Consider the following 17,843-nt stretch of genomic DNA (forward strand, 5'->3'; position numbering starts at 1 on the left):
TAGAACATTAGGTTTGGAGCTAGAAGTGATCTCAGTGGTCATATAGTCTAACCTTCTCATTTTATACATCAGAGGTTCCCAAACTTATTTGGTTTACTGCCCCCTTTTAAAAACATTACTCAGTACCCCTCTGTAAGTCTGCTTTCTTTAACCCGCTAATGTTTTTTTTTAAAATAGCATCATTTCAAAAAATATAAAATATTTTTTAAAATAATGCATATTAAACTTAATAATTTATTGTAAATTTTTTCCTGCCTTGAAATTTTGATGATGCAATATAGTGTCATGTAACCATACAGTATCATATTGTAAACAAGTCATTACACACACCTATTCCTGCTGATGCATGCTGGACTTCCTAACAATATGTGACATGCTCGCTTGCCAATACTTGCTTGTTAAGACCTGTCAGCAGACTTGACTGCCGATTGGTTATAACTTGCATTTTGTGTGTTGATTTGGAAAATATTGTAATCAATATGATTTTAACTGTTACACAACAGATGAAACAAGTACCAACAGTTTTTTAAAAAAAATTTTATCTTCTTTCCTTATGCTTCTACCACCCCCTTATTTTATTCTAGGCCCCCTAGTTGCACCTAAGGCTACTACCACCCCCCTGGATCATTCCAGCACCCCCCTACCCCATGGTGTGGTTTCATCCACTTTGGGAACTTATGTTATAGATGAAGCCTGGAGAAACTAAGTGACTTGTCCAAGGTCGCAGAGGTAGTAAGTGAAGTCAGGACCCCTGATTCCAAATTTAGGGCTCTTTCTGTTGTGTCATGCTGCCTCACAACATATATGGTCAACCCTAGGAAGTTGGGGTGGAGGTGGGAATTGACACAATGACAGATCCTTTGCTTAGCGATCTCTGATACTCAAAATAATGCCAAAAGCCTATGGCACCTTCACTCTGCTTCAGTATACAGTCTCTGATCTACCTGAAATTACATGCCAACAAGAAGTTCCCTTTAAAATAATAAACTACTAGGAAGTATTCACAGAATTCTTTAGATGATACGTTTGTCAGGACAGCATTCTAGTTGGCCTACCCTAATACATTCTTCTTGGTTTTCCCCACTACATACGTTGCCTAATGCCTCTGATGCCTGGGACTGCCTCTGCTCCACATGGATGTGTACAATTATTCAAAGGGCAGCACTAATCAGCTGCTTAATGATATGCTTAGCTGATGAATGCTCCTTGTGCAGATATGATCCCAGATGTGAAGATACCAAATAAAGCAAATGAAGATGATGCAGCTGGACTGGATATATTCTTAGAATGAGAGATTAGATTGAGTCAAAATGAGCTTTGGAATCTGTGAGATCATGTTAGACTGAGGTTATTGTATCATAACAGGGACCTCAGAAGCCATCTACCCCAAACTCTTTTTTTTATGAAGAATGAAACTGGTTTATTAAATCAAGTGATTTAAATACCAAGTGAAAATAATAGCTAACATTTACATAGCACCTACTATGTGCCTGGAACTGTGCTAAGTTGTGCCAAAGTCATGCAGGTAGTATCAGTTGCAGGATTTGAACCCAGGGCCTCTGCCTCTAGAGCCAGTATATCTTTCCATTTGATGACCATGCTGCCTCCTCAGTGACCTTTGGAATCCTGAGTCCAATGTCTGTACTACCACACATACATATCTTCTCTTGAATCAGGAGGGTCTGGATAATAATGCTAAGATTTCCCTAGAAAGAAAAAGTATTTCATTAAATCATGTTAAAAATAATCTTAATTATTATTTAAAAACCAAAACCAAAACTCCATTCAGTCTTCAGCCTTCTCTGATATGACCATGCAAGTAATTAAGGTTTGAATTTAGCACTCTCTATGAAATTGTGTTAGGAAAGGTTATCCTCTTAGTTTTTCCCAAGTGTTTGGAGACACATTGAAATGTATAAAATGTGGAATCTGTTCTATAACATTTACTGAAGAAAAGCCCGAAGGGTGAGAATGTGGTACCGGTGAACTGCTGCGACCCCTAATGAATCTCCAGTCTCTTCTGAGAATGTCAAGCAGAAATCCCCAATGCTAGCCTGTACTTAATGCTTCAAACAATAATTACCTCACCAGAGTGAAATCACCCGAAGACCATAAAAGGATTTGACAGTTTCCCCACGATCCTTCGCAGAGGCAGTAGCAAGGTTGTGCAGAGAGGGCTGTGGCCACTGATAACTCCCTCACTCAGCTGCTGAGGAGCTCAGAAAAGCCTGCTCCAAACTTTTCAGCTGTTGACAGCTTGACTTGCTGAGAACACTGGTTAAATATAGCTCAAGCGAGCCCAGCTCCACAAAGTCATTGCTCGAACAGTGTGGGAAGAAGAGAACAAGAAGAGGGGGAAACATAATCTCAGAACCAAACTGCCGGAGCCAAACAACACCTAGCAACAGTTGAAAAAACTTTTAAACAAAAGTCTGGGTGGGAGACTTCAGAGAGTACGATCTCCTGTCTCTGCTTATTGGGGTTCCAGGGAGATAAAAGTTCGTCTCTTCTTTTTTCTTGGTTCGCTGCATGACTTTATCTGCTGCTTAGACAGACTTAGGGGAGTGAGGAAAACCTATTGCTGTGGATTTCACGGGGCAGGAGAGTTTTCTTGGACTTTCAGCTACTTTGTACTGTGGGACAATTCACCGGACTTCTGGAAGGATAAGTTGTCACTCACCAAGGAACCTAGAGAGCTGCTGTCAGGTAAGACAGAGAGGGCTAATTACTCTTCTGTGTATGTTCCTGTAAGGGAGGAAATTTTTCATAAATTTTAATTTATCTGATACTGCCTTTTAGTGTTCACTGTTCTATTATATGTGATGATAAGTTTATGAGTTATGGCAAAACATCCAGCTATATCATGGTCTCTCAGTTGAAAAAAATCCCATACAAGTCACAAAGCTTTGGGGCCGTGTAATTGTCAATTGAAATGAAAATATTGATTCTAACTTATTACTAGACAAAGACCACACTATTAAGTAAAAAATCAGACCATTTAACCCCCTTTCACAGTATCTGGAGTGAATTACAAATGAAATCCTTCCTCCACCCCAATCCAAGCAATCAGAGACTTTACAGTTACTAAAACTAGCTAGCAGTCCATGTGGTAAATGAGAGGAGATTCCCACATGGGGTCTGTATTGCTATACTCATGCCTTGCTGCTTTCTGCTTCTCCTTTGGCCTGATTCTCTGATTACATCGGTACACCTTGTGCTATTGGTTCTGACCTCATGACAGTCTCACCCCATATGTTTCTTTCTGCCTGGGCTGTGACCACAGTCAGTATTGAATCACTCCCTGATTCTTCTGTAGTAGAGGGGAGACATTCAAAAAAGTGTCTGAAAGGTTGTTTCAAACTGGTTGTTCACAAGTTGGGTAATTGTTTACATACAGCTGTAACAGACCCCATTCCTTTCAATTCAAACAGAATTGAAGTCATGATCCTTTCATAAGCTGTTTTTTTTTTTGCCTATCTTAATCTGAGAGAAACCTGAGTTTTTCCTGTGAGAAGGATGCTCTTTCCTGTTTCATGAATTGCTATGTATTTTTTTAATCAAGAATTGCTTCTTGTGTTCCCCATTGAATCCCATAAAATCTTTTAGGCTATATTGGGCTGTTGTAAGCTATTGGGAGATCTAACTCATTGTATTCATGTAGAAGAGTCATTCCACAGAACAGAACACAAGCCCAATTATCTGAATAGCTGTTATGTGGCAAGTATAATATTAAAATACCCAAGTACGTATGAAGGATTAGTCTCAAAGGTGGAGGGGCCAGTGAAGGTTCTTGAAGTGCTCTAGGAGTTCTCATTTTATAGTTGAGGAAGTGGAGGACCAGAGATGTTAACTGATTTACTCAGGTCCTCAGGTCCTCAGATCTTTGATTTAGAGCAGGAAGAAACCTTCAAGACCTTTTTAGCCACTCCTCCAGTCCCATTTTACAGGTGAGGAAACTTGCTCCGTGTCACACAGGTAGCAAGTGGCAGAGCTGGGATTTGAACCCAGGTTTTCTGATTCTAAATCTGGTGTTCTTACAATTGCATCATGATGGTATCTGTTTAGTCAAAGAAAAGGAATTGATCTAGAATTGACTCTGAAGAATATGTGTATGTGTTTGGAAGTAAGAATGAACTAAGCCCCTGAATAAATTTTTCCATCTTTGTGAGGCTAAATAATTTTTTTATTATGATTTTAGGAAAACCAGGGCATTTATTACACTAAATTCATTCTAGCTATTCTTAATCTAAAACTGCTTAAAATTTAGGATTCCTTGAACTGTTTGTAAGGTGAATAAATCTAGTCATATACAAATACTATGTATTTATATCTTTATCTATAGCTATGTAGATATCTGTAGCCACACCAGTGGTGAATTTAGCACCAATGGGTGATTCTTACAGTGGAAGAGACAATATGATTTGGTTATGAAAGAATTTCGAAAAGGCAGAACTAAATGCTTTACATTTCTACTTGTTTATATCTTAGGAAGGGTCACATTGTTGGCTCAAGTATGTGCAGTTGGGCCAAATCTTACCACCCGTTTCAGGCACACAATTTCTTTTGAAGTCCATGGAGCAGTGCATGTGTAACTAAATGCAGAGTTTGACCCAAATTGAAGGCTAGGTTTCCTGAAAGACAGGGCAGCACAAGTGAAGGTCTGAGGAGCAACGCTGCTGTTTTATCCTTACACATCAAAAGACCTCAAGTGAAACCACATGATTTTCTACAATAAATGAAGGCCAAGATCACATAGTACACCATTTTCCTTGCATTTTTCCATAGATCATTAATAACCCAGAAGTGGCCTTTTCCATCCTCTCTGAAATCTGGAAATGTGTGATTTCTTGGCATGAGTCAATGTATTGTCTATGTTGATTAGAATATTCATGAAACTAATAGTAGTAGATACCCATGGTAGTTTGTATTTTCTGACACAGGTCATAGTTAATTTATTCTGCACTCCCTTAACGATCCATGGGCTCTGGGAAAGCAAGTCAAGGGTTTAAATTTTTGAAGATCTTGCTAGCTGTACTTACAACTGCTCTGATTCTGGTTTTTGTTTTTGTTGTACTATCAAACAGTGCCATCATTCCCATAACCAGTGAGATCTGATAGAGCAGAGTTATCTTTGACTTCCTCCTTGCCCCTTAACGTTGCCCTGCATATTGAAACAGTTCCTAAATTCTCTTAGTTTGAGCCATCTTTCTTGTCTTTCACAGTACTTCCACTGGTAGTCCAGGCACTTGTTACTTTTTACCTAGTTTATTTTAGGAGTCTTTGATCCATTCTCCTTTCTTCAAGAATCTTCCTTATTCTAATCCTTCTTGCACTTAACTGCCAGATTAATGTTCCTAAGGCACTGCTATGATTGTACACACACACAAAATCTTCAGTGCTTAGCCATGGGCTTTGTCATGGATTAGCAGTGTGACCTTGAAAATTTCTATTAAATTCATTTTAATTCAACATGCATTTATTAAGCAGCTGCTATGTGCTCTGTGCATTAAAAAAATGAAAAAAGCATTTGCTCTCAAGGAGCTTATATTTTAGTGGATAATAGCTTTCATTCATATGGAACTTACATTTTTAATGTACTTTACATAAATTATATAACTTGATCCTCAATTATCTTGTAAGATAAGAACTATTATCACCCCCATTTTACAGATGAGAAAACTATCCCTCAGAGAGGCTATGAGACTTGACATGCAACTAGTACATGTCTTATGCAATTGATTTTTTGAACCCAAGTGCAAAACTTTGTCTTCATATCTGTTAAATTTCACCAAGCCATCCATACTAGCCTATCAAGATGCTGATTCTGCCAACCAGACTATTAGATTTGTTTCCTAACTTTGTGGATTTGATGGGTATTGATAAAATATATTGAAGAGGGCCTGACCCAGATCAGAATTTTGAAACATTCCAATAGAACTCTCCTTTCAAATCAACATCCATACATTAATCATTTGTTTGGAGTTCATCAATCAATCAATCAGTATTCATTTATTAAGTACCCACTATATTTCTGACTGAATACGAAGACAAAATGGATTAATCTGTGCCCTCATGGAGTTTCCAATTAATAGCATTACCATAAAGCCTGTATGTTTCCATCTTATCTACTAGGATAGCAATGGAAACTTTGTCAAATGCCTTACTGAAACCCTTGTATACAATGTCTATAAATATTTTTCTAATTTACCTCTCTAGTAACTCTGTCAAAGAAAGGAAATTAATGTAGTTTGGCATGACTTGTTTTTAATGATCTCCTGCTGCTTTTTAGTCATCACTTCTTTCTCTTCCATATGGTCACAAGCTACACATTCAATAATCACTTCTGAAAATTTACCAATAATTGACATCAAGCTCATTAATCAATCGCTTAAAGTATTCACTTTCTTGCCTTTAAAAAAAAAGACAAAGTCTATCCCTCTCCAGTCTCGAAACATCTTTGCTGTTCTTTGTGATTCCTTAAAGAGTACTCAGAACATGCTTCAACAATAATACCAAGAAGTACCCCCACCCCTGCCCGCCTAGAACTTCAGATGTAATTTGTCTGTTCTAAGTGACTTGAACTCATTTAGAGCAGGAAGGAAGGAAACAAACATTTATTAAGCACTTACTATAAGCCAGGCTCTGTGCTAAGTGCTTTATAAATATTATCTCATTTGATTCTAGCAACAACCCTAGGAAGTAAGTGCTATTAGTATTAACATTTTACAGTTGAGGAAACTGAGGCAAACAGTGGTTAAGTAATTGCCCAGGATCACATAGCTAGTAAATATTTGAGGCTGAATTTGAACTCAGATCTTTCTGACAGTAGGCCCAGTTGTTCTATTCTCTACAACACACCCCCTAGCTACTTATTTTCTCTAATATTTGCCCCACTTTTCCAAATAACTTAACTTCACACTTAAGGCCCTGTAGGATCTGATCCCAATCTACCTTGCTTCTTCTTATCTCTTGCTGCTTTGTAGCAGAAACCTGAAGTTTCAGGTAACCTGTACTATCATCATTGCCTTGAATGATGCATTTTTCTACCTCAGCACTTTTGTTTATGATATTTCATCTGAAGTTCCTTCCTTATCAGGCTTTGCCTATTAGAATCATACCTTTCTTTTAAGACCCAAATCAATTATCACTCATTGCCTAATACCTTCTCAGACCATCCCTCACTGCCATCCTTCAAAAATGACTTATCCTTCCCTAAATATCTGTAGCACTTTGTAATCATTTGGCATTTATCCCAAATGGTTTTGAATGTTTTATCTCTCTTATTAGATTAAAAGCCAAGTAAGGGTAGGGACTATACTTGTGATAACTTCTTCCCAGCACAGTACTTAATTCAGGTACTTATACATGGTGTAGTTGTCAAACAACCTTATTTCAAGTCTTCTCTACCACTTGCTAACTATGTAAACACAGACAAGTCACCTAACCTCTCCAGGACTGGGCTTTTTTATCCATTAAATGGGATATAATAAAATTTGTACTTATTTCCCACAAGATTATGGTTAGCAAAGTATTTTACAAATCTTAAAGTGCTTTGTTGAATCAACATTCACAACTCCATTTCCTATCATTTTTGATGAATATGTTTTGGGTCCTTGACAATGAGCAAGTCAGAAAGAAAAGAGATGTGTAAAATTAAGAAATGGAAACCATAGGAGGGGCTGCTAATCTAAAATACTGCCCAAGGCAAGTCTGAATCATGCCTACACAAATCACAAATGATTGTAAAAATGAAAACATACTTGTGACCCCAAATGTCAAGATAGTAAAGTTCCTTTCAAAAAAGTTATTTGTTTTATGAGAACAGTTGATATAGAAGAGGGAGAAGAATCTGTACAGTAGATGTAAGTATGAACCATGCATATGAACAGGCCTATAAAGAAAGTGTCCTGGCTCTTAGCCTTTCACATATACTGGGACCAGATTCTGTTCTGAGTTGTCCTCAGGTGACAAATCATGTTATTTTTGCCCTTTGCTTTTTTAGATAAAGCATGAAAATCTGAAAGTTTCTTTCTTATATAATAAAAGCAATTGTGTTTGTGTTCACTGATGGGAAATCCTTCTCTTTCTATTTTTAAGATGGGCAAGCGGGCTAAAATTACTCAGCTGAACAGGTGTCCATTAAGAACCACTGCGGGATTTTTCAATTGAATCTGTGAAACATCTAAAATGTATTCATTAAATAACTGATTTCTCTTGTAAAAATCTTTTATCTATTTTTCAGAAGTGAAGGTGGGTTATAAGTTGCAAATTTTTTGACTACTTTTGGTTCTTGAACCTGAATGTATTTATTCTTTTCTTAGGATAAGGATATGTCTTTCAAAGTAGTTCCTATACAACAGGATTCAAGATTCACTTATAGCATCTTTACTAGCTTGAGAGGGTTGGTAAATAGAGAGCTTTGAGTGAGATGAGGGGTAGATGCTTCCTTTCCCACCAGTAGGGTATATATATATATATATATATTTCCTTCTTGCAATAACTGCTGTCTTTGCATCTCACTTTGTGCTTTTCTTCTAGCCTGAACCATATTCCTGCCACCCACAGGGTCCTGTCACAGTTATGTTCTTTCCCTGGGGCTTATCTTTCCCTTCAACTCCCCAGAGGGTCAGTGTTGGAATTTTTTCTGGGGGACAAACCATTTCTTCTTCCACTGTGATTATACTATATATCTGTGGTGGGATGGCCTTCCAGCAGCCCCTAACTCCATCCTATTCAAATGAATTTTCCCAATGTATATTAATTTCTACTGATGGCTATAGCAGCACATCTTCATGTTTGGAGAGTGTCATTACAGCTGGATTGGTAGGTTGAGATAATGTTGAGATCCTAGCTGAAGAGCATAAGAGAAAGAGGGAAAAAAAATCAGAAGCCAAGGAAATAACTTGCAAAAGCCTAATAAGTCTTACTTGTTCTACCCAATCTCAGATGCCCTTTTAGCATTTCATTAAGCTTATGACATAAAAGCAAAGCCAAACAGACACCCTTCTGTTTCTTAACTGGACTCAAGCTACATTAACAAGAATAAATCCCGGAGAGGACATGTCAGCATATCTTAATGATCTTGTTTGGTTAGGCATTATCCCTATAGAAAATGTTCTACTGCATTTTGCATACACATGAATTCACACATCTGAAAGACAGAAGAATGCACATACAGGACTTGTAATCTTTTTTTGGAACATACTTTGCTGCTGGATGCTATAGATACAGCTTGACCAATGGATAACTATTCTGTATGGAATTTGTACTTCCCTAGGCCTCCCATATCCCTCAATAAGTTCAATTTCCTATATATGCAGTAACAATGCCAAGAAAGCACCAGCAGCAAGAATTGCTTTATGTTTTCTGTTTTTAACACTTGTGACAATTTAATGTATTGACTCTGAATTCTTCAGTATCTCTGGAACAGAAGACATCACTATGTCTAATATATAGTACCTGAACATTTTTCCTCTGGGAAAGTGTAACTTATTAGATATATCACCCTTCTCCTCTAGAACCCACCCTCTGCCCAGAAGAATCGTAGGGTGTTTTGGTTTGCTTTGCTAACTTGATAACAGATGAAAAAGAAAATACAAAAAAGGTCAGCCCATACATATGATACAATATTACTAAATGGAAATGGTTTGTTTCTGTTCACTGCCATTAATCCTATTCATTCTTCTTGAAGATAACCGAACAATTATCATCTAAATCAGGGTTTCTTAGCCTTTTTTTGTGTCATGGACTCCTTTGGCAGTCTGGTAAAACCTACAGAACCTTTCTCAGAACAATGTTTTTAAATGCATAAAATAAAATATATAGGATTACCAAGGAAAACAGAATAGTGAAATATATAATTATCAAAATATTTTTTGAAAAGCCAAGTTCACAGAACTACATCCCAAAGTAAATGCTGGATTACAAAGAGGAATTTTCTAATTTTCTACTTGCATATTTATCAAAATAATAACCATGATAACTCAAGTTTGTAAAGGACTTTCCTTATAACAATTCTTTGAGGTAGGTAGAGAAAGTATTATTTCTTCCATTATACAGGTAAGGAATCAAAGGCTCTAGCTTATGTGACTGGCTCTTGGTCACTTAGTAAGTGTCTAAGATGAGATTTAAAATCACATGTTCTGACACCAAATATGAGTCTCATTCCACTCATGCCAGGATACCTTTCTCTCTAACTTCCTGACTTCCTAATATACTTAATTACCCATCCAGACCACGTGACCTCTCCAGACCCTGCTTTCCCTTCTATAAAATGGAAGGTTGGACTAAGTTATCTCTAAGATCTCTTCTAGCTCTAAATCCTATCTCTCTTCACTTTATAAGTAAATTTCATATCTATTATTATACTAGTTCATTGATTATACTAGTTGTTTCTTGATGTCACTAACCATCTTTATAGCAAGTGAAAGTTGTTAAGGATTTTAGAATCCAAAGGATGCCATCTCTGTGATATATGACCAGGTTGATGATTTAATAATTTAATATGGTAGATAACTTAGAATTTTGCTCAGCTTCCTCTAATTGGCAAGACTGTTTTTTGAAAGGTAAGGAAATTTTTATCTTAAATTTTCCTTTCTGATGGAAGCCTGGTTGACTGTGCAGTCAGTGAATTAATAGTTAAAAAATCAATCACAAGCGTTGAAAACTCTTAAGAAAAAAATTTATTTATGACAATCCATTTCTGAAGGAATGAGTGACAAATGTGGGAAACTCAGGAAAATAAGCTGGAGTTTGTTGTCTTCTCTCCCCCAACTCTTACCCCTTAAATGGCTGACCAAAGAAAAACAATCTACAGGCAGCAGGATGAATTTTTCTATGTGGTAGGAGCTGAATGAATTTCACTTCAAAGTTCATACAGCATGCCATAGAAGTACTTAGGATATGAACACAAAGGAAACAGCTTCATCTAGCTGTTCACCAGATGATTTGCTCATCTAGAGAAAATAGCAGTTGAGAGATATGGTAAAACAAAATTAAACAACATGTTCCCAGGGCCACCCCAACCCTTATCCTCACTCCAGCTTGATTTAAGTGCTAGCAGCACTGAGTATAAAAAGAAAGGTTTAGGTTGTTTTTCCTTTTTTGGGAAATGGTGTCAAAGTGCATAATGTTGGATGATTTATGTGTTGCCGAGGCCTGTACAAGTGAAAGACAAACTTAATTTTTTTTCTTTTTAAAGCTAAACCAGACATCTCTCTAACACAATCTGACTTTAATTGAACCTGTAAGGTTTAGGGATTTTTTTCTTCTGTTTTTGCTCTTTTTCCTTACTATTGTCAACTATCTCCTTCACTGGAACATAGATGAAAATGATAGGACTGTTGCTTCCTAGACCAAGAAAGGTTAAAAGCTGGATTTGGACATTATTTCCCTTCCTATTGCACCATCTGTGAATGAGCATGCTACAAGTGATTATGAATAGTTGTATTTACAAGCACATATCCTTGTAAGGTGAAGGTGCAGAGAGAGCAGGCATTGCTGTTGGAATCAATTAATTGCATATTTAAAAAAATGATCCTGAAGATATAAATCAAGAGGCTATTTGATTTAAAGCATTAACTGGTTGCTGACATCATGACAATCCCATTACTGCCAACTTGCCTTGTTTATCTAAGGGATTGTTAAGAAAATAAGCTCTTTCCCACGCACACATGAGTCATAACATATACAATAATAGGCACAAATGAACTTTCTGCATTTTCTTCCTAGCTGTTTAATGCATTTATGACTAGAGTACCTGGTTTGGGGCCCTGTTTTTCTGACTGGGAAGTATCTACACAGCAGGAAAGGAAGCAGCAGTTCTGAGTTCATAATGCTATTTCAGGGCCCCGGCCTAAGTGCCTGAGGAAATGACAGAATCACCATTTATTTGGATCCCTGCAGTTACTGTGACGACAAACACACACTAATGGGAAACAAAGACAACCTGCTTGCCCAGATTGGGTAGAGAAGAATTTTGCCAACTGGACTCTTCCTTGTGACTCCTTAAAAAGTGACTCTAGTAGTTTTAAAGTACTCTTTTGTCTTATTAGCTACTGAAAGAATGTCTTTCATTTAAACTGGACCCAGGCACCTGGATGGGTGAGTGCCTTATTATTTCACTTCAGTTCTATGGAAATGTATGAATTACCTGGAATACATTTCCTCCTTACCTCTGACTTTTAGAATCCTTAGCTTTCTTCAAGGCTTATCTCAGGTGCCGCCTCCTACAGGAAACCTTTCTTTGTCTCCCTAGTTGCTAGTGCTCCAGCTTGCCTCAAAATATCATGCACACATTTTACGTGCCTCCCCCCCTTACCCTTTGTCTTTAGCATAACGTAAACATCTTGAGGACAAGGGTCATTTTTCATTTTGTCTTTGTATCCCCTGTACCTAGGCTAGATACACTAGCAAGGCACGTTTTGTTGTTGTTGTTGTTGTTGTTGTTGAGTAATTTCAGTCATTTCCAACTCTTCATGACCCCATTTGGGGTTTTCTTGGCAAAGATATTGGAGTGATTTGCCATTTCCTTCTCCAGCTCATTTTATAGATGAGGAAACTGAGGCAAACAGGGTTAAGCGACTTGCCCAGAGTCATACAGCTAGTAAATGTCCAAGGCTGGATCTGAACTCAGATCTTTCTGACTCCAGGCCTGGCATTCTATCCACTGTACTATTTAGCTGCCCCTGCAAGGCACACAATAGGTGCTTAATAAATGATTGTTAGATTGAATTGTCTACTAGGCACAAGGCACTGAGATAAACAGAGGAGGATACAAAGATAGATACAACATGGACCCTGTTCTCAAAGAGGCTTCAATCTTAATAGGAGAAAACTATTATTCTATTGAAATGTAATCTACTTAAGGGCAGAGACTATCTTGATTGCTTATGTTTATATACTCAGTTTCTGGCACATAGTAGGCACTTAATAAATTTTTTCATTCATTTATGCAAATAACTATGATGCAAGAAAGAATAAGCTGAGGACAAAAGAGAGGCCTAGACAAAGTGCTATGAGATCTGAGGAGAGAAAGATCACTTTTACTTATGGAGTGAGAGGACAAAGTAAACTTCAGGGAGGAGGTGGGACTTCATTTGGTCATTAGAGGAAAGAAAGAATTTCACACATGGAGATGGTGGGGTGAGGGAGGGGTCTTGTCCCATGGGGGATGGCACGAACAAAGAAGAAAGAAGACTAAATAAGAACATGAGCCAGAGTAGTCCAGTTTGTAGAGAACATAGAGCATATATGAGGGCAATATAAGAAAAGTGGCTTGAAGCCAGATTGTACATCTATCAAGAATTTATAATTTATTTAGTAGACAACAAAAAGCCACCGAAATTTTTGAGAAGAATGGTGTCATCATACATGTCCTGCTACGATTGTCAAAATATGCATTCAGGGTCAGAAGGCAGAGTCTCAGGATTAGAACTACATCAAGAATATTACTGAAGCTGTTTCTGAAAGGTCTTCTCATCACAGACACAGCTCTCATTAAAATATTACCAAGCATTATTGCAAGACATTAGACATTTTGAGAAGGAACACACAGTCAGATCCACTCTCACCACTTTCTGTGGGTCTTCACACCAAGAAAGAGATGCAACAGCATACCCTATTGTAAAAGTCTCTCCTCAGGCAACCCGGACCAAACATGACACTCTTCTCATACTCACTGGAGCCTTATTCATTGTGGAGAATCCTCCAGACTAATAAAAGGCAAAAATGGACCAGCAAGTCCAATTTTTAGGCTCTAATAACAGTTCTTCCTCCTTAAATATGCTTGATAATGCTACCCATTGCACAGCAAAATGGTGCCACACAATGCCACTCAGCTTCAAGAGGGTTGGCACTGTCCGCGTTCTCAGTGCTGAACTAGCCAGCTGCTTTCAGCTTCACCACTACCACTCACTATGGTGCTGACAATAGGGGTGTGTTAGAAAGATTACTTAGGCAATGGAATAAAAGATAGATCGAAGAGGGAATAGTTAATCATGTATACTTGCCCAACTATATTTAACTTTTGAGGTTTTCTTTTGATCTAGCAGAATCTGCTGGTTTTGATTGAGCCTTTGGCTTCAGGATGCCTGCACATTAATGGTTTGGGCAGTCAGTAATATGGTATCTATGTCTCTGGGACCAGCTGTTCCAAATCACTGGAATAAATCATTAGTGCTTTGTGATTTTACCCTCCCTGTAGTGTTTTATTGGCTCTCATACCCTGTATGACCCCTCTGGATGTAATTGACAACACTTAGGATGGAGGACTGCAACTTCAATGAATTTCTGCCTTTGGGAGTTCACAGTGCATGGTTAGAGGTTATCTAATCCATCTCCCTTATGTCATAGGTGGACAAACCGAAGACTTGATAGGTTAAATGGCATGCTTACAGTCAGTCACAGAGCCTATTTTCAAACCCAGGTCTTCTGATCTTAATTCAAGTGCTCTTTTATCTACACTACACTTTGGATTATAGGATGCAGAGCTGGAAAGGAACTTAGAGATCATCTAATCCAATCCCCTTGTTTTACAGTTGAGGAAACTGAGGTCCAAAGAGATAAGTTGTCTTTCTTAGGGTCACAGAAATTGTGAGCAGAAAAGTTGATACATAAAATTAGGATCTTGTCAAATCTAGTGCTGTATCACTAGACTTGCCTTCCAGCCTAGTGCTTTCTTTCCTATTGGTGCTCACTTTTAAGGTAAATGCCCCAGGTATGAAAAGAGACCTCAGCCACAGATGAACCTGAGACCATTTTTGACTTAAAAAAAAATTTACTTCACAGAGAGTGGTCTGATATTTAGCTGTGGATATATCCTTCCTACCCCCTAACATATTTCTCTACACTATCTCACCCTCCTCATAAACCCAGTGGAGGAAGTGACTCCAGCAGAGACTTCTTGCTTGGTATGGAGTGTTTCAATGGAAATCATAGGGTCTGGCAACGGCATTAGTGGCTACCCTTGCATTATGAAGGAGTTTGTTAGTAGTAGGAATGGCAACAGTTCACTAAAAGCTGAGGGTGATGCAGAAAGATAAAATTATGAACCGGATGCCCAGGATCACTAAGAAGGAACAAGAAGCATCATGGAATACTATGGTAAGATGTAGAACTGCAGTTAGTACCTCAGGATACTGATACCTTTTGGAGCATGGTGTTTCTGTGGCAGGGAATTGTGTTTTTGCCACATAGCACTGGCCCACATCATTGTGTAGCACTGTCATCCTCTGGTCCACCCTACCTGCCAGGGTCCTGTTGTTTTCTATCTATAATTTCACAAAAGTGCTTGCTTAGTACTCTATGGGAGACCAGCTGCCCCTTACCTTGGAGTGATTGCTGTGTCATTTCTTTCCACGCCCAAATCAACTGAGTTTGCTCTAGGTATAAGTATTCTTAGTTATAGGTTTTGTGATGAGTCTCAAGCAGAAAGATAGAACTATTCCCTAGTTACTGTTGTTATTGTTGTTGAGTCATTTCAGTTGTGTCCAACTCTTTGTGATCCCATTTGGGATTTTCTTGGCAAAGATACTGGAGTAGTTTGCCATTTCCTTCTCCAATTCATTTTATAGCTGAGGAAACTGAGGCAAGCAGGGTTAAGTGACTTGCCTGGGGCTACATAGTTAGTGTTGAAGGCCAGATTCCAACTTCTCAAGATGAAACTTTCTGATTTCAAACCCAGTGCTCTCTATCCATTGTGCCACCCAGCAGAGTTTGTAGCTTATCCTTGTACCATCACTGAGTCAGGGGATGCCAGGCTCTGAGTCCCCACAACCTCTATCTACTTTGTCACTTAGATGCCTATAATGTAGCAGAATTAGCAATTTGATCAAGATAGCTATTTTGGTTCTCTCCAGTATTTATCAGTAGGCCCCTCCTATTCTCAGCTAAAGGTTTGCTATTTGGGCAGAATATCCTGAGATACAGGCTATCTTTGGGATATTAAAAAGAAATATGAGTTAATTCTATCATTCTTAAGATATAAAGCAGTGTCCCCATCATGCCAAAACATCTGATTAAACAGTAGAAAATAAAGTCATTTATACAAATGGATTGTCTTCATGATGCCAAACAGCTGGATATGTAGTAATAGTTGGATAAATTACTCAATACTTCAGTTTTCCTATGAATGTTCAGCATCATATCAATATACATGATTTCAAAAATTGGGCTTGTGATTTCAGTGGAACTCTGAGTGAGGAATTCCCTCCCCAAAGCAGATTGGCACCTTCTCTGCAACTTACAGTCTTAAGGAATTGTTCAGGGTAATGCAGCCAATAAATATTGAAGGTGACTCCAGTTCTTTCTGGCTCTGAGGCAAGTCATCTCTTTACTATACCACATTGCCTCCAATGAAACAGAAAACTAGAGTAGATTCTGGGATGACTGAAGAAAAAGGGTGCATCATTATCATAAAACATGGTATGTAGTATAGAAGACCTTCCTCTGCAAGATGTGACACTGAACACCTTTTTTTGGTGTAGATCTGTGCTTTTATCAGTGGGGGGAAATCCCTGTGGGAAAACACCCTCCACCAATTGCAGGTTGTGGCAGCTCTGCAACTAATAGACTAAAAGGACAATGATAGTCTTTTTTTTAATTTTAATTTTGGAGGCAATGGGGGTTAAGTGATTTGCTCAGGGTCACACAGTTAGCTAGTAAGTGTCTAGGCCAAATTTGAACTCAGGTCCTCCTGACTCCAGGGCAGGTGCCCCATCCACTGCACCACCTAGCTGCCCCCTACAACTGATAGTCTTGGAGAGGTACCTGGGGCACTGGGATGTTATGTGATTTGTGCAGTTTAAACTGCTAGCATGTATTACAGGCAAGACTTGAACCGAAATCTTCTAAACTCTGGAAGTGCCCCTCTTTCCACTATGCATACTGTCTCTTCATCACAGAGCATAATTAATAAATACTATTTTTCCCAGTTTATTTGAATATCTCTCAAGTCTCCATTGTTGGCATGGAAGGTGCAGACTTGATGTGAAATAAGAGTCTATAAGTACTAAGGGAGAGATGTTTTCAGAAGATGAAAATTTAAGAGTCTAGTTTATGAGTAATCACTACATTTAAATTTCCTATTTTTCTTCAATGAATGCAATAAATTTTATATCTCCATCAAAATCTTTAGTAACCAGAGATTTCTAAATTGCTCAGTTGTCCAAGAATAAAGGTCATTATCTATGAGAATACAATCTCATTAACACTAATTAAAGGGTGCTTTTATTGCATAATAGAAATATTTCATTGTCCTTTCATGTTTTCAATCACCATTTTTGTTCTTGTCTTTCTTAAACTTTCACAGGGCGAGAAATGTGTGATAGTTTTAGGGTTGATAGGTATCTTTGAAATCATCTTCTTTCAAACCCCTTATTTTATAGGCAAGGAAATTGAAGTCCATAAAGAGGAAATTTGCCAAAGTTCACACAGGTTGTATATGATGGAGCCAAGATTTAAACCATAAATGTCAATGTATTTTTTTTTAAAAAGCTCTAGTTAATGATGAGGTGCTTTTTGAATGTAGGAAACAGGATTATATGATCTAGAAGTCTTTTCTAGTTTAGCCATTCTATTAAACTCTTCAAACTTAAGTAGACTATAAGCTCCTTAAGGGCAGAACATGTTTACATTTTTGTATTTGTATATTAAATGCCTAACACAGTGCCTGGCACACAGTAGGCACTTAATAAATGTTTTTTGAATTGAGTGCATAGGTGATTGTTTTTTGAAGTTTCTTGGAGTTAATCTCATTTTCTAACATTCTATGTATTAGTTATATATTTCCTATATAGGGCCATAGATTCAAAGTTGGAGGGTACCTAAGAGGCTATCAAGTCCAA

The 17,843-nt window shown here is 37.9% G+C and overlaps 1 protein-coding gene across 2 annotated transcripts in view; it reads left to right on the forward strand.

Moving 5' to 3' along the window:
- Positions 1-2,174: 2,174 nt before the first annotated feature.
- The window catches only part of FILIP1 (filamin A interacting protein 1), a 260,849-nt gene continuing 245,180 nt past the window's right edge, over positions 2,175-17,843 (forward strand). The window contains exon 1 of one of the 2 annotated variants that reach the window (XM_021000129.2): positions 2,175-2,706. The gene's annotated coding sequence lies outside the window, so the exon portion shown is untranslated. The remainder of the gene's footprint in view (positions 2,707-17,843) is intronic. The other variant, XM_021000130.2, reaches the window with a different exon arrangement.

Source organism: Phascolarctos cinereus, unplaced genomic scaffold (assembly GCF_003287225.1).
Source record: "Phascolarctos cinereus isolate Bilbo 61053 unplaced genomic scaffold, phaCin_HiC Scaffold_5;HRSCAF=322, whole genome shotgun sequence".
NCBI lineage: Eukaryota > Metazoa > Chordata > Mammalia > Diprotodontia > Phascolarctidae > Phascolarctos > Phascolarctos cinereus.